This window comes from Cuculus canorus, chromosome 7, assembly GCF_017976375.1.
Source record: "Cuculus canorus isolate bCucCan1 chromosome 7, bCucCan1.pri, whole genome shotgun sequence".
NCBI lineage: Eukaryota > Metazoa > Chordata > Aves > Cuculiformes > Cuculidae > Cuculus > Cuculus canorus.
Window position 1 is genome coordinate 19,227,718 of NC_071407.1, and position 16,863 is coordinate 19,244,580.

At 41.9% G+C, this 16,863-nt stretch overlaps 1 protein-coding gene across 6 annotated transcripts in view; it reads left to right on the plus strand.

The window, feature by feature from the left end:
* The window catches only part of ARHGAP22 (Rho GTPase activating protein 22), a 145,295-nt gene that overhangs the window by 83,446 nt on the left and 44,986 nt on the right, over window positions 1–16,863 (plus strand). The window contains exon 2 of one of the 6 annotated variants that reach the window (XM_054071634.1): window positions 62–238. The exons of the other annotated variants lie outside the window; for them this stretch is intronic. The gene's annotated coding sequence lies outside the window, so the exon portion shown is untranslated. The remainder of the gene's footprint in view (window positions 1–61; window positions 239–16,863) is intronic. 6 annotated transcript variants of the gene reach the window in all.

The window sequence follows — 16,863 nt, forward strand, 5'->3', positions numbered from 1 at the left end:
TATCCTGTTCCCTTCTGATGACCATTCTTCTCTGCGCTAACCTTTCTTCTCTTGCTTCCAGGACAGTCTGGGAAGAAAAGTGCCAAAGAATGAAGGGAGAACCTATGTGTCTGAGTGGGGAGTGTTGAGGTAGCTGGGCATCTCCATGAGCTGTTTAACATCAGTCTGTCACTAATCTTGCTTTGAAGAGGCTCGACTCCTGCCAGTTTTTGAGCCTCTTTCCATCCAGTCACTTAAGGTAATCTCTTCTAGCTTCCTTCCAGAAAGCACTTCATTTGCAGAGGTTTTACTGTAATCTGAGTAAGGAGATCCTTCCCAGTAAGTAAACGTGGTCGGTAAAAGGCATTAAATGATTACGGAGTGCCCTAGGCATAGCATCAAAAGTGCAGTTGCATAAATCTGCAGTAGCCACAGTCTCCAATGGATCTATCCTTGCTGTTCTCTATGTCTCTAAACAGGGAAGGAGCAAGCCAGCAAGAGCAGTGAGGTTTGTGTGTGATCTCTTTCCCACAGTTTTGGGTAGCTTGGGGACAGGAGCTGGGCTACGGACAGATTCATAGATGGAAATATTGATTGTATGCAAAAGAAAAATCCTAGATAAACACTCCTAATTCAGCTTTGAGACGGAACTTGCCTGGATTAATACAGGAAGTGGCCAGCAGAGCTGGAAACTGGGACCTGATTCTTCAAAGTTTTACAGCCCGAAAACACAGGCATTTCAGGGTTTGTCTCTTAGCTCCTTGGACAATATTTGTACAAAGTTGTAGCTGAAGCCTGTTTCTCCCCAAGTGGGCTTTATTCTCACTGTGTTCCATTTTATCTTCTCAGTAGTATTCCAGGTCAGTTTACACTGCGTTTTGGATTAATTATCTTTTAACTTTTTTTCTTTGTGGGGCTTGAGAGATCTTCCAGACATCCCTGAAATGACACAGGCAAGCCAAAGCACAGTGTTCTCTCTTTCTGTACATCTTTCGCTTTGCAGACTGTTGTGCTTATGGAGATTTCCTGCAGGTCTCATTTGGTGATGTATCCTTAGCCTACTTTTACCCTCTGGTAAAACCTACAGCAATGACAGATTTGGGAAAAATGCAAATAAGGGCTCCTTTATTTCTCCAATTAGCAGATTTAAGCACCATCAAACTCCTATCAGTTACACTTCTCCCCATTCCCCCCCTTAAATAAGGCATCAAACCAATGAAAAACATTTATCAACCTCTGCAGCCTATTGTTAAAACCCTCTGTTCTTTCTTATGCACTTCTACATTAGAATTTGTTTTACTTTGGCCATTCACTGAGCACTGGCTCAACACTACTGGGCTATAAAATGTCATACAGTCATCATTGTCTCTGATCTGGCAAGTCACCATTGATTTTTCACCTGCTTCTTGATTTCTAATGGCAGAAAAAGTAAGTTTCAGCAAAGACTTTTTCTCTTTAATTAAAAAAAACCTAAAACTGAATGTTTTATTGCCAAGTGGTCCTTATTTTGCTGCAGCTGTAGATTTACAGGACTTCAAAGCTGGATGATTAAGGCAGTTTTAGTTTGTAGCCGGGCAAGACAAACAATCTCAACTTCAAAGGAGGGAGGTGTGCTTTAATGTTGTGGGCTCGCTCTTTGTGTTCAGCAAACAGAGCTGCCAGGGAAAATGCCATGTGCAACAGACAAGTGAGACGGCTGCCACTCATGGGAGGGAATTCTGTTAGCTGCTGCCTGAGAAGAGCATCCCACTCCCAGTACCCTCAGGGTTATCCGATGGCTGCGAATTGGGTTATTTTTTTATTATGTCAACATATGAGACTTTTCAGTGTCTGCTTTTTGTATGCTCAGAACTTCTGTTTGTGTAGAATCCCAGGGGTGGCCATACTGAAGGCAGGGCTTAGTCCTAAGCTCTGTTGCCTCTCCTTTCTTTTATATCTGTGCTTGGTTGTTTTCCTTCTCTGATGTGTTCAAAGGGTGAGTGGTTTTACATGCATTAGGAAAGCTGGAAGAGGCGCATCTCAGTGAAAGGAAGCATTCAATCTTTAAAAAGCTGTGGTTTGAGGGGAATAAGAATCAGGACTGGAGATGAAGATGCTCTGCACCTATGACAGTTGTGTTGAAGAGGGACCGTCATGATTTTGCTCTTCTGTTAGTACTTGACAAGTTAACCGTAGATCACCAGTTCATTCTAGCAGGGCTAGCAGGAAGGAAGAGAAGCTGAAGAGCTCATGATTAGATGGACCTAGGAACTGTGGTGGTGTACTCTGAAGCACAGGCAATGTGACCTGACCCTTTGTGTTTTATTAAACTCCTTTGTTTTATTAAACTCCTTATCTACATATCTCATGGATGCTCCAGTGTCAGAAAATTGAACAAAAGCATAATGATAAGACAGCAAAGGAGGGCTGGATAACCATGTTACTTCTTGAACCAGTGAGTGTGTTGTTTTCTAGGACTGCTTCCTTGACTAAAAATCAATCTTAAAACCCCCTACAAATACATTCATTCCATAGCTTTGGGATGCAGCAAGGTGCAAACATGCTGCCGTGAGATGTCTGGTATCCAAGCAAGATATTTGGGTAGAGGATGAGCCCACAGGCAGGCTGGATTTTAGATGCATGCTCTGCTGCTCTGAGTGGTTGGAGACTCCAGGAAACAGTGTGCTGGACTCCATGAGCCTGGAGATACAAAAGGAGCTGGCAGAACACGACAGAAATACATCTGTCATTCAGCAAATGACTTCCAGAGCCATGTGGCTCTGATGCAAGTCTCCTCCATTGGTATTAAAATCTGAGTGGAACTGGGGCTTTATCCAACCGGTATCTAGGCTTTTGTGCGATCCAGGCCACTCTCTCCACAGGGTTCTGGGATTCAGAAGCCAGACAGGTCAGTGCTGCCAAGAAGCATAGTGCTCGAGAGGCAGAGTTGGCCAACACACCGCTGTGCCTCTCAATGAGCCATGCGTATGCTGCTGAGAGAGTAGTGACTTCAGCTCACTAGTTAAAGCTCTCCAAAGAGAAGAGGTGCCAGGCAACCACTGGGGCAGCCGAGTGAAGAAATAGCTTTTTGAGACACAGTGTGCTCCTAATTTCTAATGTGGCTGTCCAATTTTGAGAACACTTCTTTGGTGAGAAAGTGGACTGCTTTCCACCCTGTGCTCGGGGAACAATCTTCATGCTGTTCAGCTTGTTCTCTGTCATTCTTTGCTTTCTGCTTTCTAGGGCTGGCACTGCCTTTGCAGTTGCACGCGACCAACTTTCCAAATGGTATTCCTTGCAGTTGAGAATCAGTGTTTGATTAATCCAGGGTGCCTGGATGTAGTAGTTCTGGTTTTCATTCAGGGCTTTGCTACTCACTAGCCAATATCATACTAGAAGTGAGTGTTTCTGTATCTTAGCTCTCGGCTGGTATGTAGGAATTCCTCACTATGGAATTTGGAGGGCTTTTATTTTTTTTTTAAATACGGAGAAGACATTTTCCACTGATGCACGCTGTGACCTGGGAAAGTAATTTTGATCTCTCTGTGCCTGTTCCCTCAAACACTAATGTTTAGTTCTATGGGACAAGCATATTCCAGCAGTAGAAGATCTTTTTTTAATTTCTTTTAATATATTTGTTAATAGCTGAAGCATACACTGAAATCGCTTTTATCTACTTGCATCTACTTGTTATAAGATTGTTTTGCAGTTACTGTGGTGTGACTATTCCTTATCTGAGAAAAAAGTGTTTGAGCTGTACTGGACATTTTTAGTGAAATGGAGAAGTAACAGAACTGAACTGGATAAAGCTGGTCATATGACAATGTGTCTTAAGAGAAAGTGTATGATATGAAGAGATCTTTTTACTGTCTGCCTCTTTCTGAGAATCAGCCTTCACTTATATTTAGACCCTAACATGGAACAGAACTAGAATATCTGCAAACAGGAGCATTAAATGCTTACAGGTGTTTAATTATGCATTTACATATATGCTCACTCCTTAGAATTTTTTTTAGGTAATGCTTTTGCACCTAAGTACCTAGATCACCTAACAAATTAAATGGGGTGAGAGTATTGAACCTCCTCTCTGGTAGGTTGGGGGAGCTGTGTCTATTTAGCGAGTGCTTGCAGGTTTGCTTCAGAGGCTATAGTTTGACGTCTGTTTTAGAGAGAACTGGCAGAGATCAGGCTTTCAGGGCAGTCGTTTACAGCTAGTTTGGGTTCTTGCTTTCACACTGTGAACCGTTTAAATAAAAACTATAGTAAAAGGTAACTTGTGTCTTTAACGCTAGGGCTGTAAAACTGGCTGCAGTCACAAGACAGCTTATAGCCCTGCTATTTCCCCCTCATTTTATATTTGTATGCCCTTTTAGGGACTTTCAGACTCACCTGACTGTTCTCAATAAAACGTGGGGAAAAGAGCAGGAGGCAGCACTTAACCATGCTCCCTCAATTCCCTCTGTTATCCAACTGAGACTCGGGCAAATCATAGAGCCATGAATGATTTTTTTTTTTTTTTTTCCCAGCCTTGCAGACCATTAACACAAATAGTTCTCACATTTCCAAACCTTGTCCTCCCCAGCTCCCTGCATACCACAGCTCCACTGCAGATACATAATTCATTATCTGGAAAGCTGCTGTTTTAATGTAATATTAAACAGGCAGCAGCTCAGCAGGTGTCCCCAAGGTAAGGAAGCAGCATGCTGCTGGCAGCAGCTGCTGGCTTCAGGCTTATCAAAATTTCTTTGTTTTGAAACAGAAGCTGGAAGGCTTTTTAATATACCATGTCATTGGCTGAGCAGATCCTGGTTTCTGGCTGTTATCCTGCCTTTGACTGCAAAGAGACTGCAAAGACAAAAATTCTTACAACACATGGTGCCTGCGATAGCTGCATACAATTCTGTACTCTCAAGGAAGGAAGAGAGGGAGAAGGCACACGGGCATATATATGTGCCCTATTTACAGCTCTCATTTTTCTTGTTGAACCAACTGGTCTAAATGTATCTGTGGAGCAGGCCCACTGATATCAACTCTGTTAGAATGGGCTTTCTGCTTCTATAAGCATAAAAGTACCAAAATATATGTTGCCTATAGAGAACATTCCAAGCAGTGAAGCTGATATTCTACCAGTCTCACCCAGATGCTAGTTCTCCGTGGCGTAAATCTGTATAAATAGATCTAATTTGCAAAGTTAATGTCACTGGCAAAAGCAGCTAAACTGGCAGCCCTTGCATTTCTGTTTGAATAGTATATCGCAAAGTGCATCGAGCAAGGCTTTTTTGTTTCTTGGAGTGAGAACTTAATCTTCTGTTTTCAAACATCATAAAATATGTTAATGGCTGGGTGTTAGAACATGTGTCCCCTAAACTGGCGTGTGTAAACTGCATGTGGTAAACCTGCTCTGTCTCTTTACCTAGTATAACACTTGATTCTAAGCTTAGGGCAAGTGGGGATTTTTCATAAGTAACATTTCTTGGTCTAGAGGTGACTGGAGTGTAGTTACAGAGTTTGGCTACCCAGTGTGAACATCCATGCTGCAAATAAGCTCTCACACCAGGAGGAAGTTGCACGCTGACACTTGGTAGCTCTAAGTACCTGTGTGAGACTTAAAGACTTTTGGGGAACATTCCTGTGAGCTAGTGTCTCCTGAGCATTTCTTTCCTTTCTGTGCTCCTTTGTAGAAATTCTTTTAGTTTCCCTTGTTAGCAAAGAGACCATCTTGCTATGACTGTGATCTAGCTTTGATCAGCAGCTTTTGCTTGAGGCAGGACAAAGACCTGTAAACTATCAAAGAGCATAAGATGTTTTAAAAGACCTTCTGGTAGCACCCTTAGTAGGTGACAATGTGCTTTGCTAAAAGGCTATGCTGCTGGCATAGTGAAAAAGAGGCTGCTGATCTCATTTTTCAAATATGAGGATTTCCTTTCTGACAGCTAACCATTCTGGAGGAAGACTGCTAGGACAGAGTGATTGGGCCATGATGCCATGCAGATCTAGGAAGACCAGCAGAAGTTCAAGGATTTTTGCTGGAAGAAGGTCACTTTAACTGGAGTTTGCCCCATTTCCACAAGTAGTGAGATGTATAGATAGGAAAGGTCATACCAGCCCAGAAGCAGATTGCTGTTGTCAAGAGGACCTGGACAGAAACAAGTCGGTAGCTGACTGCTTTGGTGCTAGGGAGCCTTTTGTATTATGGGAGTGGCAGCTTGTGAGGCAGTACTTGAGACAGTTCTCCAGCGCATGGTGAAAACTGTGAATATTCCCAAACTATAAATGTGCTTCTACAATCACAATTCATCCTGAACTGTGTTGTGGCCTCTAATGATATGCACCTGAGCTTTATTTTCTGCTCCTACAATGTTAAGGTGACTATTTCAGCTTGTCAGAAGGGATGCTACCTATGAACAGGGCCCTTGGACTGTCATGGAGGAGACATACAAGCATCAAGATAAGATGCAGTGGAATGATACATCTGTAGTATTTTAGTGTGCTATAGTGGCAGTGAATGCTGCAGACAGGACTTCCACTGGTAAATCCTTTGTGTCTCAGAGAAAAGCCTTCTGTACAAAACTCCTGTGAATTTCTGTGGGAGCAACTCCACCAGCTGATGACATCTCTCAGGATGAGTTGTTGTTTACCTAACAGGCTTTTTTCGTTTGGTGTTTAAATCTGATCTAAATCAGCACGGTTTTGAAAAGTGAGGTTACATCTGCTAATGATTAACTACTTCAAAGGAACTTGTATGGACTTTTTGATAATGCTGTTAACTAGGAAGAATTTGTGCGTGATCAATAAGTGGAAAGAATTAGAATTGATTTTTTTAAGCATTGTTCTGCTAGAAGTTCACTGACAGTTGTCTTCATGCACAACAAATTGAGGCTTCTGCTTTTTGCATCAGCAAAACCTTGAGTCCGTTAGCCATCCACAGTTCTCTTCTGAGCGGCTTCAGTACAGAGCCCGGGTAACAAGTATGAACCTTTGTTTTTGCCAAAGAGCAGTGTTGCCACAGTGAAGAGTGCTGTGTGTTACACAGCCATGTTTAGAAGATTCATTGGTTACCCAATGCATAGCCACACACAGGAGGATATTGCTACAAAAGTGCTCTTCTGTGCAGACTATAACAAGACTTGGACTTGGATCAGAATATCCCTGAGCTCTAAAGTCTGGATTTAGATCAATAGTACTTCCATCTACATTGTCTTATCGTTGATATTGGCAAGGCTTTTTTCCAAATTTGCCAACAATTTGTCAAAGATCTACAGTATATATGCTTTTGCATTTCAGTCCCCTTTCTGCATTGAGGCGACAAATAACTTTGGTTTTTGTGAAAAATAAGGTCTGCAACAGTTGAGTCCCTAATGACAGTCCATTTATTTGCTGCTGCCAAAACTGTGCTTGTAAAGCTTCAGTCACTTCACTAAAGAAAATAATGATGTTTGTAATTGGTTGGCTTGAATTTCTGCGGAACTCTGTATTCAGTCTATGGAGAATTGGAGTCTTTAGAGGCTCAGCTAAAAGCTCTGGTGGCTGCAGCCTAAGCTGTAGCAGCTGATGCCTTCAACTTCCATTTTCCTTAGTGGAAAGTCCAGGGTGTTGGCTAAGATGGGAGACACATAGTCCTTCAAAAATGCAGTCAGAATGTCTTTGGTTTCGTGGTGGACTAGGTGCAAGGGAGAGAAAAAATAGGCTTATGAAGGAAAAGGAATAGAAGATAGTTGTTTAGAGGTCATAAGAATCACTTTATTCCTATTAGTAAGCAGACCTGGAAAATCTCAGTTCCAGAAGAATACAGAAGTTGGATATTATCACTCCAGTATGAAGTTATTAAAGAAAAATAGATCAGACTTTGCTATTCTGATGTTATGGTAAATAATTTCTTGTCAGGATTTAAAATTTCCCTCAACTCTTGTCTTCAGTGTTAAAGATTTGAAGAAATTTATGAGAATTAGAAAACTTCTTGTGGTAAAAATTATCCAGTCATTCTCATTCAGGTATTTCAAAACAAAGTATCATCACTTTGGTCAGGAAAGAATTTCCTCCCTTATGTAAACATAACCACAGTTGGAATGTGTAATTTGATGTATTCCTCAGAAGGGCTGAGCACTTGCTACTTTGGAGAACCACATGGAACTGTATGTCCTGCTTTGCATAGATGTGTCACTACTGTCTTTTGTACAAACATTTGTAACTCTTTTTGGTGCCCTCAGATTTGGTTGCCTTAATTAAGATGTCTAATGCAATGTGCCTTGTAGGGGCAGGCACAGCTTTTGCCACTGGGCTGGCCTGAATCACCTCTGTGTGTGTGTGTGTGTGGCTTCTGCTGGCCTGACAAAAGTTTGTTTCCTTTCCAACCAACCAGAGGACAGTGAAATGATCAGGACCTTTGCTTAGACCAGGCAGTTCCACACTTCATCACTACTAAGGACTAGATGACTGCAAGCGTTAGTTTTCTGGAGTGGAAGAAAGGAGAGGGAGGGAAAGGAGCCTGCTGTTGGTACAAGACTTTCTATGTGCTGGGGAAGAAGCCATAGAACCTTTCTTTCTCCCCCTTAACATCCCCACTTGCCATCACCACCACAGAGTTGATTTTTGTTACAGGGTCGGGTAATCTTTTGTGAAGGGAAGAAACAGCACTCTTTTTTAATGCTTTTTTTTCCAGTGCACCTGTAGAGAGGGACAGAAGTTATCATTTTGTTATTCTAACACAGGCATGTTTCACAGGCTTCTGAAACCTCTTGAATTAGGGAGGCAGCATGATCATTGTCAACAGCTGTTGCTTTTATGGAGCTAAACAATTGTGGGCAGGAGGGAATGATACCTGATCTGTGTAGGTACAAGGGAGTTGCTATGTACTTAGCAGTTGTGTATTATGCCTGGGCTCATCTCAACCTTAAATATTGGGCAGCTGCAGTAGAAGTGGCCTTCCCACCTTAGCCAAGTTAAACTGTACTTAGTGGCCACAGTGAGCAGCACATCCCAGGCAGCATGGTAGTCTCCTCTCTGGACTTTCAAATTCTTGAAAACAAGGAGGCACAAGAACATTGGAGTACTATTACAATAAATATGTTTTTAATACCAGATGTATAAATTAAAAATCATAGAATCATTAAGGTTGGAAGAGACCTCTAAGATCAAGTCAAACCATTAGCTCAGCACCACCATGCCTACTAAACCATGTCCCGAAGTGCCATGTCTGCATGTTCTTTGAACACCTCCAGGGATGGTGACTTGACCACCTCCCTGGGCAGCCTGTTCCAGTGCTTGGCCACTCTTTCAGTAAAGAAATTTTTCCTAATAATCTAAACTTCCAGTGATGTGACTTGAGGCCATTTCCTCTCATCCTTTCACTTTTACTTGGGAGGAGAGACCAGCACCCACCTCGCTACTACCTCCTTTCATTTAATTGTATAGAGAAAAACGTCTCTGCTCAGCCTCCTCTTCACCAGGCTCAACAATGTCAGTTCCCTCACCTTCTCCTCGTAAGACTTGTTCTTTAGACTCTTCACCAGCTTTGTTGCCCTCCTCTGGATGCATTCTAGCACCTCAATGTCTTTCTTGTAGTGAAAGGCCCCAGACAGAACACAGTATTCGAGGTGCGGCTCCACCAGTGCTGAGTACAGGGGTATGATTACTTCTCTACTCCTGCTGGCTGCACCATTTTTTATACAAGCCAGGATTCCATTGGCCTTCTTGGCCACCTGAGCACACTGCTGGCTCATGTTCAGCTGGCTGTCAAACAACACTCCCAGGTCCTTTTCTGCTGGCAGCTTTCCAGCCATTCATGCCCAAGTCTGTAGCCTTGCATGAGGTTGTTGTGACCGAAGTGCAGGACTTGGCCTTGTTGAATTTCTTACAATTGATCTTGACGTCAATGCAGCCTGTCCAGATCCCTCTGCAGAGCCTTCCTACTCTCAAGCAGGTCGACATATGACTGAACCTTTTTTGCTGAAACTTCTCCCAGTTCAGCCTAAGGCAGATAAAGCACATTAAAAAATGGTAGACTTAAGCATTGCAAAGGACTGAACACATGTAAGCAGGTTTTATAAGCAGGAATTCAAGGTGGCATATGTGCAATGCTGCTGTAGCACTGCTTTTCCTGTAAGAGTACTTGAGAGTCCCTTCCTCTTATCTTGCATCTTTTTTCCTGTTTGCCGTGGTTCCTGGAGTGTGACATCACTTAGCAGCATGTGGCCTACCTGGAGTGTAGATTTCTTTATTTTCAAGGTTTTGGCTTATTTGAAGTGACTGGTAGCATTAACCAAGTTGTTCAGTTGACTTAATAGTTAAGTCTAGAGTAATACAGATCACACGCATTATCAAGAAAGGCATTTCCCAGGCAGGAGAGTCAAGCTAACCTGATACAATTTTTATGTATAAAAAGCTAAAGATTAACCCAACTCTTCATTTCTCACATATAGTTTTAGTAATCATACACTTTATCCTGACAAATGAAATAGAGCACTATTAAATTTTTAAAGTTTTCTGTAGGCTGTGTACTAGTACAGAGAATCTGTAGCGCCTCTGTTCGTGTTAAGTCTTGTCAGAATTTTTGCATAAGAAACCACAGTTCTGAGGTCTGATCTCTTTGTTGGTGCTTCTTAAAAGCAGTTTAATGGTGCCTGAAACCACAGAAGGCATGGGAGGGGAGAACAGATCACAGGGCCTTTGGATTAGTTTATAGATGGCAGTGGGTTTTAGAGTGTTTGTCTCCCTTTGCTTTATTCTCTGGGGTGAGGTCTGAAAAATGGGATCTAAAAATCATTTAGGGGCTCATGAAAATCCCCTGCAAGGATTTCTAGTTGAAAATTTGATAATCCAGTTGTAACTATCATTAGAGCTGGTGGATTGAAAAGTGTTTAAAGAAATTAGGTGTTTATACTTGACTGAAAAGTCAATGAGATTTTAGTGCATGCTTTTTAATCCTGTCCTAAGAAAATCTGAACCATGTCAATTTATGAGCAGGACTTAATCAGTACAATAAAAGTTATTTAAGATTTCAGTTTCCTCATTGACACAACCAAATGAAATTTGAATGTTAGAGTCTCCTCAAACTCCTTCCAAACTGTGGAAATAAAACATCTTTCAGCTACAAAGGTGGATGTTTCTTTAGAAAAAAATGCTGTTGTTTTCCATTGGAACTGAGGCACAAGAAATTTATTTTGATTCAAAGCTTGTTGCTTTTATTTGCAGTCCGTGTGTTACTAAATCTCCAAACCACATTTTTTTCTTAATTTTGTGAACTTTTTGAAGTGTGATCATGAGTTTACTCTCTCGGCTTCCAAATTAACTTCCAACTTGGAAGTAGGTGGGTATAGGTACACAGATGCAAGTACAAGAATCGTGGCAAGCACACGTCACTGTTTACTGTACTGCTCAATTTTTCACAGATCACACTCTCGTAGATCCTGTCAGATTTCCTTGCTGTTATTTATCACACCTTGACTACTTCAGAATTTTCTTGCTGTTTTTTTCTGTTATCAAATAGCCTGAATCAGTTTTGTATTCACAGCAGGTTTTCCTTCCTGTTAAAGGATCATCCAGAAAAGCAGGAGAGTTGTTAGTGTTTGTAGTGGAGTTTGAACTGCATGCTGATGGCAGGTTAACCCAAGATTCAGCTATGATAGGGTCTATCTGTAGCATTCATCGTCTTGGGAAACTTTGATTCAGGGAGAGATTGCTCAGGATAGAGATTCAGCATTGGCTAAAATCAAAGGTAATGACTGAAGAAATGGAATAAAGTTTCAAGTAACTATTCCAAGCACTCTTAATGACCTTTTGCTTACTCACTAGTATTTTTTTGTGTCTTTTCATAATTCAGAGATCAAGACTAGGGGATTTTGGTGGGTGGTTGTTTTCGTGGTGCTTTTTTCCTGCTATGCAAAGAAACATTCCCCATAACAGAGCTTAACAGACCTTAATTTTGACAGAATTCATCCGCCTCATATTTCACCTTCTTTCATTATTGGGGAGATCTTACAGCCCTGAATCTGATATTCACCTTTAAGATAATCACAGAGAGCAGGTCATGGGAGATGAATTATTGCAATCATTCTTTTCAGCTGTGGGTGCTAGTTTTTGTCCATTTGTCAAGATATTTGTTGCAGCTTGTCTGCGATCAAAGGCTTCCTGTCACTTCTTTCCTTACTACTGGGAGCAAATGTCTCAGCTGAGCCTTGTGTTACCCACCAGCCAGCTTTTCCATCATTCAACCTTGAACTGCCATTTGCATCTCCACGCCCTGCAGCAGCATGTGCATGGCCAGCTGAACTTCGCTCTTACTGAAAATACCATCCTACTATCCACACCAAAGCAATACAAACATGTAAATATATACACATATGCAAGCATTTGTAGTTGTGTAAATTTTCAGTAGAGTTGATAATAATGACAATATACAAGCACATCAGTCAGCATAATGATGTAAGAAATGAGTGAAAGGCAAACCAGATGGGGGGGGTGGAAGAAAAAAGGGAAGTGGTCTGAAGAATAAAGGAAGCTGCCAACTTCAGCAGAACCTGGCAGCAGCTTTACTTGAGAACAGAAAAGTTCTTCATTTTTCATGCAGTGGGGCAGGAACATCTCCCAGGAAGTCCAGTCCTGTTCCTCCTGAGCATTCAAAGGGGAACTAAGGCTTGACTTTATGAATGTTGATCTCAAGAAGGTTAAGCTTCTATAAATGAACTTCAAAGCAATCAAAAAATTCCAATGTTTCCTCATTGGAAACAGTTATATATAGGGACAGATGCAATTGAGAATCTGTTACAGGTTTTTTGAACAGGAACACAGGGCAGCATAATGGCAGCCTTATGTTTTGCACTTTCCAGTGAATCCATACCAGATTAAGTATAGTCAAAAAAAGGAAGAATTTTCAGTAAATAGGTCTTTTGAAGTGTGGATTGTGATTCCTACTCCTGTTACAACACTCCATCTGACCTTCAGCAAGTCACTTAGCCCCAGTCTTTTGGTATTTAATCTTCCCTGTTGTGGGGCATGGGGGAGAGCTGAAAGGAGATCTGTTATTAAGGATTAGGAGGTGGCACCTTACTCTGAGGTGAATGCTGTACATCTGACATCAGCAGCAGATGGCTCCGAGGCCATATGAAATGCAGTTGCACAAACCACATGAGCAGAGAGTATATGAGAGCAGTTCTGCCAGTTTTAACTAGTCTGGGCCTGGAAGAAAGAGAATTTGTGCAATGCAGCCGGGGGCCTATAGCTATGCTGTTCCCTCAAGGCAGATACCTACCAATGTATGTAAAGCAACTTGACAAAGGTACCTTGAGACAGGGATGGCAAAGCATTGGAAGTCAGGAGGGACCTGCAGCCCTTTTGATGGTGAGCAGTAACAAAACAAGTCCCTTAATCTTTCTACGCTATCGTATTTACTGCATGTACTTGTATGATTGCCTTTATTTTTCTCAGTCTTGAAGTTGTTCAGTTTCTGTACACCCAGGAGGGAGGTAAATAGTGCTGCCAACTTGCTTTGTGAATAGGGATGGAATCTAGTGCATCTCATTCAATGTGCACTGGAAATCTGCAGCAGAGCAGACAACTTGAATGCAGGATCCTCTGGTCGCAGGTTAATGCTGAAGCAGCATTAACACATAAGTGCTTCTGCCATGTCTATTGAGATGCTTGCACTCTGTGTTTGCACATAGTTCTATTTCTCCTCTAGTCTAGAGTTGAAAGTAGCTTTGAGCAGAAGGACCAGAATGCCTGCCTGAGGCAATACTGAGCTACAAAGAGCTGGTCTCTGAAGGCTAGTCTTACTTGTATGAGAACTTGATAAAAATGAGCAGGTAGTTCTGTTCAGGAGAATGAAAAGCCCTTGTCTATGTTTAAAATCATTAGCAGAATGCCCCTCCCTGTCTTGGTGCTGAGTAGCCAGAGCCCTGTTTAATTCATGCAGTAGAAGTAGAGCTTGTGTCCTTCAGTGTTAGATTCTGATGGCAACCGTAGTAAGGACTGATGCTCCATTAGTGGCAGAGAAGAGGTTTGAATGCAGTATCCAAATGCAAACTTCATACTTCTGTGAAAGGCAAAGCTAAAATTCCATCTCCATATGTTTCTAGGCAGGAATGTTTAGAACTGCTTCCCTAAAATAATTCCAAAAGACTAGGGTGTTTGAATTGATGTGGTATTTGCGTTGCCGATTCGAAGCCAAAACCCATAACAAGATCCTGTTTTGGGTCTGAGCCCAGAAAAGAGAGCATCTGTGAATTGCAGGTAAAATTTTGGACCTCTGTAGGAGGTGTATATGGCGTTGTTTCCTTCGGGTTTTTTAAGAAGATCTGAGTGTTTGATATTAAGTATTTCTCACTCTTGCAACTTTTAAGACTCAAAACCTGTTGAATATTACGAGAACGTAGAGAGACATATCTGAACTTTGCCCTTTAGGGAACTCTGGCTCTGCTTGTTGCCTCAAGGATGTAGTGAAAGGAGCCAGCCCTGTGTGGAAAAGAACATGATTTAAATGTTATTTAAAAAAAAATAATAATTTATAGGTGGGTCTGCATGTTCTGCCACTGCATACTCATGTCATGCTCACATATGAGGCTTTCTCTAAGAGGCAATTCTGAAGCGCATTCTTGTTTCTAAGCTAGCTTCTGTGTGTGGAGTTTTCCTCGTTTGCTTGTACTTCTGTGACTAGTCACCACTGACTCTCCCACAGGCAGCTTGTAGGGTCGTGACCTTGCTTCCATTTAAAGTTTCAGTGGGGAAAGCCAATCATAGAGGAGTTATATGTAGTTTTTGGCAGTCTTAGTTCTAGCATGTATAGGAATCTTTTTTTTCCATCTGGTTTTTGCTTTTTGCAGACTCAAATAGAAGTATAAATGGTTGGGGTTTTTTTCCCCAAAAATACTTGCATGAAAAAGGCCAGTGAAGGTTTAGAAGGCAGCTGGCTTGTTTGAAGTAGCATCTTAAGGGAAGGGGAGTTGTAGTCAGATCTCTGTGGTACAGTGGTTCAGTGGGAAGATGCTGAGACACCACTTCTGCAGAAGTCCAGTAAGAAGTTGTCTCTTCATCCTGAGATTTTATGCTTCATATGGCAATATTTGTATGGGTTAGTTCAGCTGTTCTGACTAAATTTGTGGTCTGTAATTAATTCTAAGCTAAGATTCTGGTCTCTTCTTGTCCTTCATGGCTTTGGTGGGCATGATCTCAGCTGAGTCACTTCAAAAAAAATTGTAGAGAGTAGTTGTAGAGAGGGATAAGGTCTCTCCTACCTGAAAGGAGGTTGTGAAGAGGAGGGAGCTGGCCTTTTCTCCCAAGTGACAGGGGACAGGACAAGAGGGAATGGCCTCAAGCTCCACCAGGGAAGGTTCAGGCTGGACATCAGGAAAAAATTTCTCACGGAAAGGGTCATTGGGCACTGGCAGAGGCTGCCCAGGGAGGTGGCTGAGTCACCTTCCCTGGAGGTGTTTAAAGGACTGGTGGATGAGATGCTGAGGAGCATGGTTTAGGGATTGTTAGGAATGGTTGGACTTGATGATCCAGTAGGTCCTTTCCAACCTAGTAATTCTATGATTCTATGATTTGTATTTCTTAAGGATTATGAATCTTTCAGTAAATTCGAAGTTGTAGACTGTCTGACAAAGTCAGAAGAAGCAGAATTTGGATACATGTCAGGAAAAAAAAAGCATGGCTTTGGTTTCTTAAGCTGCATACCTAGTCCCAGGTGGCCGTTATCTCTTCTCTTTACTGAAAGGCTGCCTCAGTTTCCCAGTTCAGTGACTTGCTTCTTAGAGAGCCACAAAATCCTTTCCAACATATCTCATTTTACCTCTTTTGCTTTGCAAATCAGCATATGATCCATGAGTGTGGCTAGGTCAGGAAGCAATTAATAGCAAGAAAAATTATTTCCTTGGCTTGCAAGCAGCTCCCAGCTTGCTCCTTTCCCCAGATTAGCAAGGATTTAGGAGGCACACGTTCTGTGTATGCTAAATCAATTCTGCAGAAACCACTGCATACCATCATCCTGCTCTTATCTCTGAAGTCCATGGACAGACAATCTCAGCTGCTCAGCACAGCCTGGCAGTTTTAGCTTGCCAGTAGGTACTGAAAGCCATGTAAGCTTAGAAATGACAGTGACACAACGGCTAAGATGTTATCTCCATAGCAAAGCCAAAGGCAGTTTCCATGGTGATGGAGCAGCTCCAGGCTCCTAATTATGCAGCTGCTGTTTTGGACAGCATCAGTAGCCTCTTTATACAGAGGCTGCTCCAATAAAGCTTTAATGTACTTATATGGCCCTCATTAGGTTGTATCCGGCTCTGAAACATAAAATGAGGGGTGAGGGGAAGATTTAAACTTACTAAAGTGGGTGCTGACCTAAGAAGGAAATGGGAAATGAAAATGTTGTAAGTCTCTGAGTGTCCACAAATGACAGATGTATACAACAGCCTGAATGTGTTTGATATTCTGTACATTTGATATTCTGGTCAGTACTTTCCCAAGATACTGTGTGCCAACATTAATAGCTCCTAAAGTTCTTATTTCAAGTGAGAGAGTCAGATTCATATCCCCATGTCTTAATTCCTCTTCAAAATGTTCCTTCTGAATTGGATCCAAAATCAGAATGGGTGTCTCTTTCTATATTGAGACTAGAAATTCCCAGAGACTTGGGGAAAGTGGATGATCTTGCAGCTTCTGCATCTCAAGCACTAAAATGTCTTACAATTCACTTGATACCCATTTTGGGTAATAATTTCTCAATACCTAAGCACAGGTATGTTGAATTCACGTTGTACTCTTCCAGAAGAGTCTTGCAGTCTGTGCTTTCATTTCTCTTATGGCTGGGACAGCAGGTACATCATCTCCAGGTTCTCATGCTGGGAATGCATGTTTTGCGCTTCTGCTTTGATCAGTCTTCCAGTCTGACCAGCCCATGCTTTGTGAATGCTG